Source organism: Schistocerca cancellata, chromosome 2 (genome assembly GCF_023864275.1).
Source record: "Schistocerca cancellata isolate TAMUIC-IGC-003103 chromosome 2, iqSchCanc2.1, whole genome shotgun sequence".
NCBI classification, from domain to species: domain Eukaryota; kingdom Metazoa; phylum Arthropoda; class Insecta; order Orthoptera; family Acrididae; genus Schistocerca; species Schistocerca cancellata.
In genome coordinates this window covers 906,378,903-906,391,468 of record NC_064627.1, presented here as the reverse complement: position 1 = coordinate 906,391,468, position 12,566 = coordinate 906,378,903, and positions in this window count along the sequence as shown.

Below are 12,566 nucleotides of genomic sequence, written 5' to 3'. Positions count from 1 at the left end.
TCGCTTGTACTGAACACACATCTGACAGAGAAACAAACCTTTTGTACCATATCGTTGTCAAGTTTCTTCTATCGTTCTTGCATTTCCAATTATCTCACCTAAGAAGAAAGCCTTTACGACTCAAAAGCAGAGATGCACTAAACCTGTGACTTATTGTCCAAAATAAGGAAATCAATCTAGAACTTCCCTTAATGTTATGCATAACATATATATCTAAATCTGCAATTGGGAAATTCTTGGTATTCGAAATGGAATGATCTCTCTTAACAGTGATGTGGATGTTGTGTGTTCAATACAGAATTACTGATATAGTTTAATAGAGTAGCTAATGCAGCTCAGCGCTACAACTAGAGTGCTGAAAATACTGTAAGTAATATTGATTGCCAATTTTGTTATATAACATAATACAGTAAACGAAATTATAGAGTCCAACTATTCATATTTCTTAAATGGCGTGATATCCACATGGGGAAAGATCAGCAATATAGAGAGGGGGGGGTTAGAGAATCTCCCACTTGAGTTGTGGCAAGTATGGTATGGGAGATGTGCAATATCATGGAGCATCAGCACCCCTTGTCGGTATGTATATATATATATATGTATATATACTCCAGCTATGTGGTTGCAGTTCTGGTACACACTGATATTCCCTCGCCACAATATTTAGTCTACAAAAAACAGCTCAGCCCATTGCTGAAGAGGAGTATCGTCAGGTAATTCATTGTCGACATTTGAAGGTGAACATCGCTGTAACAGTCCTGAAGGAAGTGACGGCAAATATTAGCTACGACACAGTTGTCGGGTATCGCGGAGGCGTCCAGTTGATCAAAGGGGGCTTAATGACGAAGAAAGAAGTGGCAGATCATTTCGATGTGAATAACCTGGTATCGCTAAAGAAGTTGGAACCCTGCTAACAGAAGACGAGATATCATAATCAAGGTGAGACTGACAACAATGAAATGAGCTACGCACCAGATTTCAATACCTTCCACGTCATTTCAGTCATAACAATGATCTCCGCCCAGTGCTTCCGGTGTTGTTCTATGTGTTGTTGTTGTTGTTGTGGTTTGATGAAGCTCTCCATGCTACCCTATCCTGTGGAAGCTTCTTCATCTCCCAGTACCTACTGCAACCTACATCCTTCTGTATCTGTTTAGTGTATTCATCTCTTGGTCTCCCTCTACGATTTTTACCCTCCACGTTGCCCTCCAATACTAAATTGGTGATCCCTTGATGCCTCAGAACATGTCCTAGCAACCGATCCCTTCTTCTAGTCAAGTTGTGCCACAAACTTTTCTTCTCCCCAGCTCTATTCAGTACCTCCTCATTAGTTATATGATCTATCCATCTAATCTTCAGCACTCCTCTGTAGCATCACATTTCGAAAGCTTCTATTCTCTTCTAGCCCAAACTACATATCGTCCATTTTTCACTTCCATACATGGCTACACTCCATACAAATATTTTCAGAAACGACTTCCTGACACTTAAATCAATACTCAATGGTAACAAATTTCTCTTCTTCAGAAACGCTTTCCTTGCCATTGCCAGTCTACATTTTATATCCTCTCTACTTCGACCATCACCAGTTATTTTGCTCCCCAAATAGCAAAATTCCTTTACTACTTTAAGCGTCTGATCGTCTAATGTAATTCCCTCAGCATCACCTGACTTAATTCGACTACATTCAATTATCTTTGTTTTCATTTTGTTGATGTTCATCTTATATCCTCCTTTCGAGACACTGTCCATTCCGTTCAACTGCTCTTCCAAGTCCTTTGCTATCTCTGACAGAATTACAATGTCATCGGCGAACCTCAAAGCTTTTATTTCTTCTCCATGGATTATAATACTTACTGCGAATTTTTCTTTTGTTTCCTTCAATGCTTCCTCAATATACATATTGAATAACATCTGGGACAGGCTACAACCCTGTCTCACTCCTTCCCAACCACTGCTTCCCTTTCATGTCCCTCGACTCTTATAACAGCCATCTGGTTTCTGTACAAATTGTAAATAGCATTTCGCTCCCTGTATTTTACCCCTGCCACCTTCAGAATTCCAAAGAGAGTATTCCTGTCAACATTGTCAAAAGCTTTCTCTAAGTCTACAAATGCTAGAAACGTAGGTTTGCCTTTCCTTAATCTATCTTCTAAGATAAGTCGTAAGGTCAGTATTGCCTCACGTGTTCCAACATTTCTACGGAATCTAAACTGATCTTCCCTGAGATCGGCTTCTACCAGTTTTTCCATTCGTCTGTGAAGATTTCGTGTAAGTATTTTGCATGCATGACTTATTAAACTGATTGTTCGGTAATTTTCACATCTGTCAGCACCTGCGTTTTTGGGATTGGAATTACTATATTCTTCTTGATATCTGAGGGTATTTCGCCTGTCTCATACATCTTGCTCACCAGATGGTAGACCTTTGTCAGAACTGGCTCTCCCAAGGTCGTCAGTAGTTCTAAGGAATGTTGTCTACCCACAGGGCCTTGTTTTGACTCAGGTCTTTCAGTGCTCCATCAAACTCTTCACGCAGTATCGTATCTCCCATTTCATCTTCATCTACATCCTCTTCCATTTCCATTATATTGTCCTCAAGTACATCGCCCTGGTATAGACCCTCTACATACTCCTTCCACCTTTCTGCTTTCCCTTCTTTGCTTAGCACTGGGTTTCCATCTGAGCTTTAGATATTCATGCAAGTGGTTCTCTTTTCCCCAAAGGTCTCTTTAATTTTTCTGTAGGCAGTAACTATCTTACCCCTCGTGAGATAAGCCTCCACATCCTTACATTTGTCCTCTAGCCATCCCTGCTTACCCATTTTGCACTTCCTGTCGATCTCATTTTTGAGACGTCTGTATTCCTTTTTGCCTGCTTCATTTAGTGAATTTTTATATTTCGTCCTTTCATCAATTAAATTCAATATTTCTTCTGTTACCCAAGGATTTCTTCTAGCCCTCGTCTTTTTACCTACTTGATCCTCTGCTGCCTTCCCTCAGAGCTACCCATTCGTCTTCTACTGTATTTCTTTCCCCCATTCCTGTCAATTGTTCCCTTATGCTCTTCCTGAAACTCTGTACAACCTCTAGTTTAGTCAGTTTATCCAGGTCCCATCTCCTTAATTTCTCACCTTTTTGCAGTTTCTTCAGTTTTAATCTACAGTTCATAACCAATAGATTGTGGTCAGAGTCCACATCTGCCCCTGGAAATGTCTTACAATTTAAAACCTGGCTCCTAAATCTCTGTCTTACCATTATATAATCTATCTGAAACGTGTCAGTATCTCCAGGCTTCTTCCATGTATACAACCTTCTTTTATCATTCTTGAACAAAGTGTTAGCTATGATTAAGTTTAGCTCTGTGCAAAATTCTACCAGGCGGCTTCCTCTTTCATTTCTTAACCCCAATCCATATTCACCTACTACGTTTCCTTCTCTCCCTTTTCCGACTACCGAATTCCAGTCACCCATGACTATTAAATTTTCGTCTCCCTTCACTATCTGAATAATTTCTTTTATTTCATCCTACATTTCTTCAATTTCTTCGTCATCTTTGGCATACAAACTTGTACTACTGTAGTAGGCGTGTGCTTCGTGTCTATCTTGGCCGCAATAAGGCGTTCACTACGCTGTTTGTAGTAGCTTACCCTCACTCCTATTTTTTTATTCATTATTAAACCGACTCCTGCATTACCCCTATTTGATTTTGTATTTATAACCCTGTATTCCCCTCACCAAAAGTCTTGGTCCTCCTGCCACCGAACTTCAATAATTCCTACTATTTCTAACTTTAGCCTATCCATTTCCCTTTTTAAATTTTCTAACCTACCTGCTCGATTAAGTGAACTGACATTCCACGCTCCGATCCGTAGAACGCCAGTTTTCTTTCTCCTGATAACGACGTCCTCCTGAGTAGTCCTCGCCCGGAGATCCGAATCGGGGACTATTGTACCTCCGGAATATTTTACCCAAGAGGACGCGATCAACATTTAACCATACAGTAAAGCTGCATTCCCTCGGGAAAAATTACGTTGTTGACTCTCAGACAAAAATCGCACCGAAGAGAGGCGTAGGTAGAAACGCAGCAGCTGTGTTAGATCATGCGTTATTCAGCCGTCTAAACAGCACTCACGCCGAAACAAAGGCGCAAACAACCAGTGGAAGCATTTGGATTGACCAGCGCCGCTCAAAGCGAACACTAAACTATCATTAGGCAAGTGGGTTTTTGGAGAACGCCATGGAGCTGTGGTAAGGGATTACATTCGTAAGGGAGAAACTGCTGTGGCAGTATACTACCGGAGCATACGGCTAGATTACGGGAAACTAATGGAGACGTCGTGGTAAGCTGTCGATATGGTAACGTTGCTCCACGACAAAGCCCAAATTCCTTATGCAAAGGTCGTACTAATCCTGTTTATCTGGGTTACTAAATTTTTCCAGAGCCTTTGGGAGTATCGACTGACGTAATACACAGGTGCTTCTCCCTCTTTCCTAAAGTGGAAAAACCATTGCGTGGCAGTGCTTTTCGGAATGACGACTATATGACTTTCGAGTTCGACGTTTGCTGAAGAACCAAACTGCAGGCTTCTACAACCAAGTTATCAGTCATGTCCTCTATTGTTGTTAAAAAATGAGTGACATTGAATTATGAATATGCAGGGAAGGGTTATCACTAACTTTAACGGAGTAACTCTGTTATTCTTATTCACACATAACAAAAAGAGCCGAACACAGAACTTAGATAGAGAAAATTATTCTCCATTCAGGATAATGATCTTGAACTAAAGGATTTAACACCAGAAATTATCTTTATCTGTGTATAATATCCAATTTTACATCCATATCGGCAAAAGTTCCTCAGATTACAAAACAAAAATGCAGGGTGTAAGAGGTCCATGAATAAGGAATTTATTGCTAGCGCACTCGAGCAGATGTAACTTCGATGGAATGCTCACTCGCTGTCTGCGATATGTATGCGACAGTAGAATCCCAGACCAGAGAGCAGTGTCGGCAGCAGTACTGGCTGTAGCTTGCAGTCGGGAGGTTGGGCAGGTCGTGGAGAGCGATGGCGGTGCGTGAACGATGTAGTATAAGGTAAAACCAAAAATTACTATTCATAGCCGCGTGCATATGTAATTTGTAACAACTAATTTTTTACTATTGTTATATCAAGTCCAATGTAAATGTTTTTAAAAAATCTTTTAATAATAATCTTCCTTATAAAATTAACTTTTGGCAACCATTCATTTGAATCTAAAGATTTTACTAATTTCTCCTACCCATGGCCATCTCTATTATCGTAAAGAAAAATCAGTTGTTTCTTTTTAAATATGACAAATATAGCGGCGAGCATTGCACTGCGCTGCGCCAGAAAAATTTCTTATAGGAGCAGATATATACGCGTTATACATCATTGAGGTAAGAATTTTCAATTTATTAAGAATGACTTTTCGGGGCCATGACACAGCATTGCTGACGTCCAAATTTACCAGTGTAGCTTCAAAGCCAGTTAATTATTGAAATGTTATATATGAGTCACAATTTTATTGAGATGTTAGTCACATTTTTATTGCGAGGTTACGGAATTTAAACTGTTAGGAGGTTATAAGGGGGTTGGTCAAAAATATGAAAACAACACAAACATAACACGTTTCCATTGCTAATACTGTGCAGGAAACTGGACTGCATTTAAAACAGCTACTAGTCATATAGGAATCAATGAATACGGATCCTATATGGTTTCCAGCAGAATATTATACTATTCTTCATTCAGAATAGGGACAACCTAAGGTAGCCCCAATGGGCAACCTTATTTCCAAAGCAGACCAAAAAAGCTCAGTATTGAGATCTGATGACTGTGGTAGCCAGTGCACATGCAGCAGTTCTTCCTCGTACTCACAGTAGGTATCCTGGACGATGAAAGCTGTGTCAACAGGGACCCTCTGGTTTTGGTACACAGCGTCGTCATCGGGGAACAAATGGAATGAAACTGATCAATCAAAATAGTCGCATAATCCCTGCCACTAGCGTGCTCTTGAAGAGTAACCACGAGTTCCATTGAAATACCACGACAAGGCTGCCCAAATCATCACCGAAACTCCACCATGTTTCACTCTTGGGGCGTGAACTAAAGCAGAAGTAGCAAATAGTGTGAAACAACACCCATCCGACCAAAGGATATTCTTCCACTGCTCTACTGTCCACGTTTTATGGCTTCGGCACCAGGCCTTCCTGTTACAGCAATTTGAATTGCAGATGACTGGGGTTGGCATTAAAGCACGCCCTGCAATTTCTCGTTTATGGAGCTCCCTTCGTGTTGTTTGGTGCTGACAGGTTTCGCAAGTGCGACGTTTAGTTCTGCAGTGGTTTTTTCATCTGACATCCCAATCCCATTTATTCTCAATGAGCGTCCGGCACGAACATTCAGCACACACTTTTGACTTAACGGGTGATGTTTTTCCGTTTTTTTTTTCTTTTTGCCTCCTCAGTCTTCTGACTGCTTTGATGCTGCCCCTACGAATTCCTCTGCTGTACCAAAAATTTCTTCACAGAATAGCAATACTTTCCATATATGCCTTTTCTCATCCATTCTACGGAGAACCTCCTCTTTCATTACCTTATCGGTCCACCGAATTTTCAACATGCTTCTGTAGCACCACGTATCAAATGCATTGATTCTCTTCTGTTCCGGCTGTTCCACCGTCCATGTTTGAGTACCATACAATGCTGTGCTCCAAACGTTCATTCTAAGAAATTTCTCAAATTGAGGCAAATGATTGATATTAGTAGACATCTCTTGGTCAGAAATGTTCTTTGTGTCAATGCTAGTCTGCTTTTTGTGTCCTTGCTCCGTCCATGTTGGGTTATTTTGCTGCTTAAGTAGCAGTATTTATTAACTTCGTTTACTTCGTGATCGCCAATTCTGATCTTAAGTTAATCGCTATTATCATTTCTGCTGCTCCTCATTACTTTCGTCTTTCTTATTTACACGAGTAGATGTGAAACAAGATATACAAATTGAAGATGAAGTGGGTGTGAGGGAGTGTGAAGAAGAGGTTATGGTATCCAGGAAACTAGTTCGCCTATTATTGTATCCAGATGTTTACAGGTAACATATGACATAGTACCACCTGACGTGAGCAAACAGGTTTCAAGGAAACATGAAACTGCTCTATTCCATGCCACCTTAGATCACAATTTCAAGCAAGGATAGATTTGCTCAGACTTCTTATCGCATGCACAGTGAAATTGTGTTGATTCCTGCCCAAGTGTTATAAGTTTGTCTGTAAAGAACATGTCAGAGTAAGAGTGTCGTGTAATGAGTATTTATCGTATGACGTGGAGAACGAGTAGAAAATTATTTTTAAGGTCCTTGTATGTCATTTTACACATAATATTAAATAATTACAGTATTGTTACGTAGTGTGTTGTGTCTGAATATCTTATGTTAAAATAGGCTTAGGAACTAACAAACTAAACAGTATATATGTTCTCGTATTTCAAACGTTGCCCGTAAATAATTACAAGATAACTTAATTACAGAAAGCAACTGTGCAAATGGAATCTAAACACTGTGCATGAGTCTCTCGTTAAATTATTATTATTTTTGTAGAAATATTTTGCATTTTATCGCCATAAAGTTGCTAGCATCACTCTGGAGTCAAAAAGACGCCAGACATATAATACGTTTTTCCATAGCTGATAACATGCGAGGGATGACTGATTCTGCGATAATAGCCGCACTTGTCGGTTCTTGCTGCCTTCGGAGTTGTCTGGATGATGTTTTTCCGATAGCCTGATGGCATATCGCTAGTATCCCACCACGTGATGTCGTTTTGAGCCACTTCCACCAATAATTTTAGAAATTCTATCCCTTTTGACTTTTTTGATCATAAGTTGACGAAAATCCTTTTACATTCTAATTCCAATAATACATGCCCTGTCTCTACTCTCGTCTCTATTTTATTCCTCGATCACCGAGCGAAGAGGCGCAGTGGGTAGCACACTGGACTCGCATTCGGAACGACGACGGTTCAATCCCATGTCCGGCCATCCTGATTTAGGTTTTCCGTGATATCCCTAAATCGCTCCAGGCAAATTCCGGCATGGTTCTTTCGAAAGGGCACGGCTGACTTCCTTCCCCGTCCTTTCCTAATCCGATGAGACCGATGACCTCGCTGTCTAGTCTCCTCCCCCAAAACAACCCAATTCTTCCTCCATCACGTAATCAGACAAGTCATCCCCATCAGAGATGCCTTCAGTGTACTATTTCCACCTATCCGGTCTCTCCTCTGCTTTTAACAGTGGAATTCACTTTCCACTCTTATTGTTACCGTCCTTGTTTTTAATTTCACCACAGGTTGTTTCGAAGTTTCTGTATGGTGAGTCAGACCTTCGTGCAATGATGTCTTTTTTGATTTCCTAGCGTTTCATTTAGTTTCTACCTATCTCTGTTCCGGAATACGTCCTCGTAGGAAGAATTCATGCGAAGCAAATAAAGCCGAACACGGCATCCTACACCACCTGATACGTTGAAATGAGCTCGTATGGTAGCTAAACATCTACATCTTTGTCAGCAGAAGAACGAGTCTCGAATCTCAACTGTGACACACATTTAGCCTATTAGCTGAAGTTTACATGGAAAATTAAAAGAATCTCTCTGCTGAAGACAGGTCACTCACTTTGTCTGTGAAGCATAATAACACTGCCACTAATTCTCTCGTGAATGTGGTTCTTAATGGAGCAAGTGTGAGGACTGACTTCGAAAGAGTCGCAAATTGCATGAAATCTGAATAAGCATTTATGTATTTAGAAAAAGAACACAAATCCTTATGTCTTACACACACACAAAGCCTTCAACGAATCGTGTGACTTTTTAACGCCATACATTTACAACAACCAGGAAAAAACAGTCCTATGTTCATATCTACGTCCATAAGGTCATTTAATGAGCTGAAAATCAATGACATAAAGTACTTGCAAATTCAGCTGAATGAACAGAAAATGGATAATGATTTCCACTTGTTCCAACCAGGTCGTGAAACCGAAAAACGAATGTAACAAAGTTCCGATGAAATGTACTTCAAAATTATCTCGCGTGAGTAGATCTGATAACAACGTAACGAATAATTACTTGAATGCAGCACAAGAAAGCAACAATCTCACCACACTTCTGGACGATGTCGCTACAACGTGCCCATTTCATTATCTGATTGCGTGGTGTCTGTTCTTTCTCGACATGTCCGAAACAACAGACACCACGCGTTCATATACCTGATTCGCGTGGACGGGAATGGATCCTCCTCCTTCAGTTGGGTTGCACAAATACGTCCCACATTCCACGGGAATCTCAGAGTAGCGAACATGGAGGAAATGGACAGGGATTGCGGAAATGTGGCGCCTCGAGGGAATGTGGATCGGCCTTGAGGTGTGTCGAGATAGTGCACACATTTGCAATAACACTGTGTCTGGCATGGAGCGGTGGTTAATCCACCTGCCTAGTAGGTAGGAGATCCCGAGTTCGAATCACGATCCGATACACATTATTACTCGCCCCGCAGATTCGGAGTACTGTCTCAATACAGCTGACACCAATAGTCGTTTTCCATTCTTTCTCCCTCTCTCTCTCGCCCCCACCCCCCTCCATCTTCAACTTACATAAAACGTTTCAGTATCACAAGATAAGAGTGTACACTAAATAGTTAGCGATGTGCTATAGGTGAAAAAAGCAGAGCAGCGGGTAGAAACCAAGAGTTTAGCTTTTGTCACACGATCTATGCGGCGTCTCGCCAACCAATCTCCGCGCCAAAAAATATTATTCACTGACTGTTAAGAGTTTAAGAAGCGTGCTACAGACAAGTTTTTACGCTTCTCAACCAAAGACGAGACTACTCTATCAGACGAAAGACTGACTTCAGGGCTCGGACAAAAATGTGAAAACATTGCGAGAAATCCATGCTTGAACATAAATATAGGTGCTTGCCAGGCCTGCATCTGGCGTCGTTCTATTCGTCCACCAGCGGCACCAGTGCAACGTTCTCATTACGCTGCAACTGTCAGTCGCGGTTAGAGTGGTGTTCTGTGCAGTTATGGGTGTATTATGTCTGAACTAAGTGACTTAGAACGTAGGCACAATGTTGCCATTCGTTTGGTGGATACTTCCGTAACCAAGGTAGTCGAAGTGTTTGGTGTTTCAAGAGGCACCCTATCGAGGTTTTATACAGCATACAGGGAAAGCGAAAAAACATCATTCGCAAAGTCGCAACGCGAACGAAAATGTGTGTTACGTGACCGCTCACTGACGCTCACTGAAGAGTTCAAAAATGGCTCTGAGCACTATGGGACTTTGCTGCTGAGGTCATCAGTCCCCTAGATCTTAGAACTACTTAAACCTAACTAACCTAAGGACAACACACACATCCATGCCCGAGGCAGGATTCGAACCTGCGACCGTAGCGATCATACGGTTCCAGACTGTAGCGCCTAGAACCGCTCGGCCACCCCGGCCGGCACTGAACAGTTTCATGACGAAAAATCAGAGGACGACAGCCTGCAAAAGCCACTGCAGGACTCAACATCGCACTCGTGAACCCTATTAGTAACAAAAGAACACGAAGGGAGCACCATAAGGAGGGAATTGAGGGCGAGCATGAATTTAAAAAAAAAACTCATCAGTGCTGCAAATGCCCGCAACAGGAAGACGTAGTGCTCAAGCCGTAAAACTTGGAATACGGAGCAATGGGAGAATGTTATTTGGTCGAACGAGTCTTGCTTCACACTGTTTCGTTCTTCGATTTACTTTACGTCCCAAGCGTGAATAATGGCATATAGTTGTATCGTGGGCCTCGTTGTTACTCTGAAAGGTTTCTTTGCTACCGAGGATTCTGTGACCATTTGGGTTCATCAGGTCCAACCTATGGTACACTGTTTGTTCCCCAGTGGTAATGCTATGTTCTAAGAGACAGGGCTCGTTTCCACACAGCTCGCATCGTTCTGCCCCGTCGGTGGTTCGACTACTCCTCTGGCATGGGTGTGTGTGTCGTCCTTAGAGTAAGATACTTTCCGTTAGATTTAATAGTGTATAAGCTTAGGGACCGATGACCTCAGCAATTTGGTTCCATAAGACCTTACCACAAATTTTCAAACTTTCGCATCGTTCAGGACAGGGTTTGTGAGTGGCAGGATTAATTGTTGCATGTCCTCTAGCCACCATAATCAACAGATCACAATATTATTCAGCCTTTTTGCTCTACTCTGGAGACAAAGATGCGCCTGATCTTTATCCACCTCCATCAAAAACGTTCAAATATGTGTGAATTCCTTAGGGATTCAGACTGCTGACGTAATCGGTTCCTGAACTTAACACACTACTTAGACTAACTTAAACTAACTTATGCTGAGAACAATACACACACCAATGCCCGAGGGGGGAACTCGAACCTCCAGCGGGAGGGGCCGCGCAATCCGTGCCATAGCTCCTAAAGCTCCTCAAACCGCTGGATGGCGCTGCCATAGGTCAAACGGATATCAACTTATTTTTTAAAAACAATAGGAACCCCCTTTTTATTACATATTCGTGTAGTACGTAAGGAAATATGAATGTTTTAGGTCAACCACTTTTTTCGCTTTGTGACAGATGGCGCTGTAATAGTCACAAACGTATATGTACGTGGTATCACGTAACATTTCGCCAGTTCGGACGGTATTAGCTTCGTGATACATTACCCATGTTAAAATAGACCTTTTACCAATTACGGAAAAGGTCGATATCGTGTTGATGTATGGCTATTGTGATCAGAATGCCCAATGGGCGTGTGCTATGTATACTGCTCGGTATCCTGGACGACATCATCCAAGTGTCCGGACCGTTCGCCGGATAGTTACGTTATTTAAGGAAACAGGAAATGTTCAGCCACATGTGAAACGTCAACCACGACCTGCAACAAATGATGACGCCTAAGTAGTTGTTTTAGCCGCTGTCGCACCTACTCCGCATATCAATAGCAGACAAATTACGCGAGAATCGTGAATCTCCAAACCGTCGGTGTTGAGAATGCTACATCAACATCGATTGCACCCGTACCATATTTCAATGCACCAGGAATTGCATGGCGAAGACTTTGTACGTCGTGTACATTTCTGCCACTGGGCACAAGAGAAATTACGGGACGATGTCAGATTTTTTGCACAGCGTCATTCACCAACAGCGGTAACGTAAACTGGCATAATATGCACTATTGGGCAACGGAAAATCCACGATGGCTGCGACAAGTGGAACATCAGCGATCTTGGCGGGTTAATGTATAGTGCGGCATTATGGGAGGAAGGATAATTGGCCCCATTTTATCGATCGCAATCTAAATGGTGCAATGTATGCTGATTTCCTTCGTAATGTTCAACCGATGTTACTACAAGAGGTTTCACTGCATGACAGAATGGCGATGTACTTCCAACATGATTGATGTCCGGCACATAGCTCGCGTGCGGTTGAAGCGGTATAGAATAGCATATTTCATGACAGGTGGATTGGTCGTCGAAGCACCATACCATGACCCGCACGTTCACC